We start from the raw sequence: 6,819 nt of genomic DNA on the forward strand, positions 1-6,819 counted from the left end.
ATCATTCAATCACAATCATACAATCACAATCATACAAAAACAATCATACAATCACAATCATACAATCACTATCATACAATCGCAATCAAACAATCACAATCAGACGATCGCAATCATACGATCACAATCATAAACTCACAATCATACAATCACAATCATACAATCACAATCATACAATCACTATGATACAATCACAATCATACAATCACAATCATACAATCGCAATCAAACAATCACAATCAGACGATCGCAATCATACGATCACAATAATACACTCACAATCATTCAATCACAATCATACGATCACAATCACACAATCACAATCATACAATCGCAATCATACAATCACAATCATACAATCAAAATCATACAATCGCAATCATACGATCACAATCATACGATCACAATCATACAATCACAATCATACAAACACAATCATACAATCATAATCATGCAATAACAATCATACAATCAAAATCATACAACCGCAATCATACGATCACAATCATACGATCACAATCATACAATCACAATCAAAGAATCACAATCATACAATCACAATCATACAATCACAATCATACAATCGCAATCATACAATTACAATCACCCAAATTCAATCATACAATCACAATCATACAATCACTATCATACAATCGCAATCAAACAATCACAATCAGACGATCGCAATCATACGATCACAATCATAAACTCACAATCATACAATCACAATCATACACTCACAATCATTCAATCACAATCATACAATCACAATCATACAAAAACAATCATACAATCACAATCATACAATCACTATCATACAATCGCAATCAAACAATCACAATCAGACGATCGCAATCATACGATCACAATAATACACTCACAATAATTCAGTCTCAATCATACGATCACAATCACACAATCACAATCATACAATCGCAATCATACAATCACAATCATACAATCAAAATCATACAATCGCAATCATACGATCACAATCATACGATCACAATCATACAATCACAATCATACAATCACAATCATACAATCACAATCATACAATCACAATCATACAATCACATTCATACAATCACAATCATACGATCACAATCATACGATGACAATCATACAATTACTACTATACAATCATAATCATACAAGAACAATCATACAATCACAATCATACAATCACAATCATACAATCACAATCATACTATGACAATCATACAATCAAAATCATACAATTACAATCATACAATCACAATCATACTATCACAATCATTCAATCACGATAATACAATCACAATCGTACAATCGCAATCGAACAATCACAACCATACGATCACAATCATACAATCACAATCATACAATCACAATACTACAGTCGCCATTATACAATCAGAATCATACAATCACAATCATAAATTCACAATCATACAATCACAATCATACAATCATAATCATATCATCACACTCATAAAATTGCAATCATACATTCGCAATCATACAATCACAATCATACCATCACAATCATACAGGCACAATCATACAATCACTATCACACAATCACAATCATACAATCACAATCATACAATCACAATCATACAATCACAATCATACAATCACAATCATACAATCACAATCATACAATCACAATCATACTATCGCAATCATACAATCACAATCATACAATCACAATCATACACTCGCTATCTTACAATCACAATCATACAATCACAATCATACAATCACAATCATACAATCACAATCATACAATCACAATCCTACAATCACAATCATACAATCACAATCATAAAATCACAATCATACAATCACAATCATACAATCGCAATCATACTATCGCAATCATACAATCACAATCATACAATCACAATCAAAGAATCACAATCATACAATCACAATCATACAATCACAATCATACAATCACAATCATACAATCACAATCATACAATCACAATCATACAATCACAATCATACAATCACAATCATACAATCACAATAATACAATCACAATCATACTATCACAATCATTCAATCACGATAATACAATCACAATCGTACAATCGCAATCGAACAATCACAACCATACGATCACAATCATACAATCACAATCATACAATCACAATACTACAGTCGCCATTATACAATCAGAATCATACAATCACAATCATAAATTCACAATCATACAATCACAATCATACAATCATAATCATATCATCACACTCATAAAATTGCAATCATACATTCGCAATCATACAATCACAATCATACCATCACAATCATACAGGCACAATCATACAATCACTATCACACAATCACAATCATACAATCACAATCATACAATCACAATCATACAATCACAATCATACAATCACAATCATACACTCACAATCATTCAATCAAAATCATACAATCGCAATCATACGATCACAATCATACGATCACAATCATACAATCACAATCATACAATCACAATCATACAATCACAATCATACAATCACAATCATACAATCACAATCATACAATCACAATCATTCAATCACAATAATACAGTCACAATCATACGATCGCAATCATACAATCACAATCATACACTCACAATCATTCAATCACATACTTACAATCACAATCATACAATCACAATCACACAATCACAATCATACAATCACAATCATCCAATCACAATCATACAATCACAATCATACAATCACAATCATACAATCACAATCATACAATCACAAACATACAATCACAATCATACAATCACAGTCATACAATCACAATCATACATTCACAATCATACAATCACAATCATACAATCACAATCATACAATCACAATCATACAATCACAATACTACAGTCGCCATTATACAATCACAATCATACAATGACAATCATATAATCACAATCATACAATCATTATCATACAATCACAATCATACAAAAACAATCATACAATCACAATCATACAATCGCAATCAAACAATCACAATCAGACGATCGCAATCATACGATCACAATCACACAATCACAATCATACAATCACAATCATACAATCAAAATCATACAATCGCAATCATACGATCACAATCATACGATCACAATCATACGATCACAATCATACGATCACAATCATACAATCACAATCATACAATCACAATCATACAATCACAATCATACAATCACAATCATACAATCACAATCATACAATCACAATCATAAAATCACAATCATACAGTCACAATCATACGATGACAATCATACAATTACTACTATACAATCATAATCATACAAAAACAATCATACAATCACAATCATACAATCACAATCATACAATCACAATCATACAATCACAATCATACAATCACAATAATACAATCACAATCATACAATCACAATCATACTATGACAATCATCCAATCAAAATCATACAATCACAATCACACAATCACAATCATACTATCACAATCATCCAATCACAATCATACAATCACAATCATACAATCACAATCATACAATCACAATCATACAATCACAAACATACAATCACAATCATACAATCACAGTCATACAATCACAATCATACATTCACAATCATACAATCACAATCATACAATCACAATCATACAATCACAATCATACAATCACAATACTACAGTCGCCATTATACAATCACAATCATACAATGACAATCATATAATCACAATCATACAATCATTATCATACAATCACAATCATACAAAAACAATCATACAATCACAATCATACAATCGCAATCAAACAATCACAATCAGACGATCGCAATCATACGATCACAATCACACAATCACAATCATACAATCACAATCATACAATCACAATCATACAATCAAAATCATACAATCGCAATCATACGATCACAATCATACGATCACAATCATACGATCACAATCATACGATCACAATCATACAATCACAATCATACAATCACAATCATACAATCACAATCATACAATCACAATCATACAATCACAATCATACAATCACAATCATAAAATCACAATCATACAGTCACAATCATACGATGACAATCATACAATTACTACTATACAATCATAATCATACAAAAACAATCATACAATCACAATCATACAATCACAATCATACAATCACAATCATACAATCACAATCATACAATCACAATAATACAATCACAATCATACAATCACAATCATACTATGACAATCATCCAATCAAAATCATACAATCACAATCACACAATCACAATCATACTATCACAATCATTCAATCACGATAATACAATCACAATCGTACAATCGCAATCGAACAATCACAACCATACGATCACAATCATACAATCACAATCATACAATCACAATCATGCACTCGCAATCATACAATCACAATCATACTGTCACAATCACACCATCACAATCATACAATCACAATCATACAATCACAATCATACAATCACAATCATACAATCACAATAATAGAACCATAATTATACAACCACAATCAAACGATCACAATCATACAATCACAATCATACAATCACAATCATACAATCACAATCATACAATAACAATCATACGATGACAATCATACAATTACTACTATACAATCACAATCATACAAAAACAAACATACTATCACAATCATACAAACACAATCGTACAATCACAATCATACATTCACAATCATACAATCACAATCATACAATCACAATCATACAATCACAATCATACAATCACAGTCATACAATCACAATCATACATTCACAATCATACAATCACAATCATACAATCACAATCATACAATCACAGTCATACAATCACAATCATACATTCACAATCATACAATCACAATCATACAATCACAATCATACAATCACAATCATACAATCACAATACTACAGTCGCCATTATACAATCACAATCATACAATGACAATCATATAATCACAATCATACAATCATTATCATACAATCACAATCATACAAAAACAATCATACAATCACAATCATACAATCGCAATCAAACAATCACAATCAGACGATCGCAATCATACGATCACAATCACACAATCACAATCATACAATCACAATCATACAATCACAATCATACAATCAAAATCATACAATCGCAATCATACGATCACAATCATACGATCACAATCATACGATCACAATCATACGATCACAATCATACAATCACAATCATACAATCACAATCATACAATCACAATCATACAATCACAATCATACAATCACAATCATACAATCACAATCATAAAATCACAATCATACAGTCACAATCATACGATGACAATCATACAATTACTACTATACAATCATAATCATACAAAAACAATCATACAATCACAATCATACAATCACAATCATACAATCACAATCATACAATCACAATCATACAATCACAATAATACAATCACAATCATACAATCACAATCATACTATGACAATCATCCAATCAAAATCATACAATCACAATCACACAATCACAATCATACTATCACAATCATTCAATCACGATAATACAATCACAATCGTACAATCGCAATCGAACAATCACAACCATACGATCACAATCATACAATCACAATCATACAATCACAATCATGCACTCGCAATCATACAATCACAATCATACTGTCACAATCACACCATCACAATCATACAATCACAATCATACAATCACAATCATACAATCACAATCATACAATCACAATAATAGAACCATAATTATACAACCACAATCAAACGATCACAATCATACAATCACAATCATACAATCACAATCATACAATCACAATCATACAATCACAATCATACAATCACAATCATACAATCACAATCATACAATCACAATCATACAATCACAATCATACAATCACAATCATACAATCACAATCATACAATCAGAATCATACAATCACAATCATACAATCACAATCATACAATCACAATCATACAATCACAGTCATACAATCACAATCATACAATCACAATCATACAATCACAATCATACAATCACAATCATACAATCACTTTCATACAATCACAATCATAAAATCACAATCATACAATCACAATCATACAATCACAATCATACAATCACAATCATACAATCACAATCATACAATCACAATCATACAATCACAATCATACAATCACAGTCATACAATCACAATCATACAATCACAATCATGCAATCACAATCATACAATCACAATCATACAATCACAATCATACAATCACAATCATACAATCACAATACTACAGTCACCATTATACAATCACAATCATACAATCACAATCATATAATCACAATCATACAATCACAATGATACAATCACAATCATACAATCACAATCATACAATCACAATCATACAATCACAATCATACAATAACAATCATACGATGACAATCATACAATTACTACTATACAATCACAATCATACAAAAACAAACATACTATCACAATCATACAAACACAATCGTACAATCACAATCATACATTCACAATCATACAATCACAATCATACAATCACAATCATACAATCACAATAATACAATCACAATCATACAATCACAATCATACAATCACAATCATACAATCACAATCATACAATCACAATCATACAATCACAATTATACTATCGCAATCATGCAATCACAATCATACAATCACAATCATACAATCACAATCATGCAATTACAATCATACGATCATAATCATACAAGAACAATCATACAATCACAATAATAGCACCATAA

Source organism: Megachile rotundata, unplaced genomic scaffold, assembly GCF_050947335.1.
Source record: "Megachile rotundata isolate GNS110a unplaced genomic scaffold, iyMegRotu1 scaffold0093, whole genome shotgun sequence".
Taxonomy (NCBI): Eukaryota; Metazoa; Arthropoda; class Insecta; order Hymenoptera; family Megachilidae; genus Megachile; species Megachile rotundata.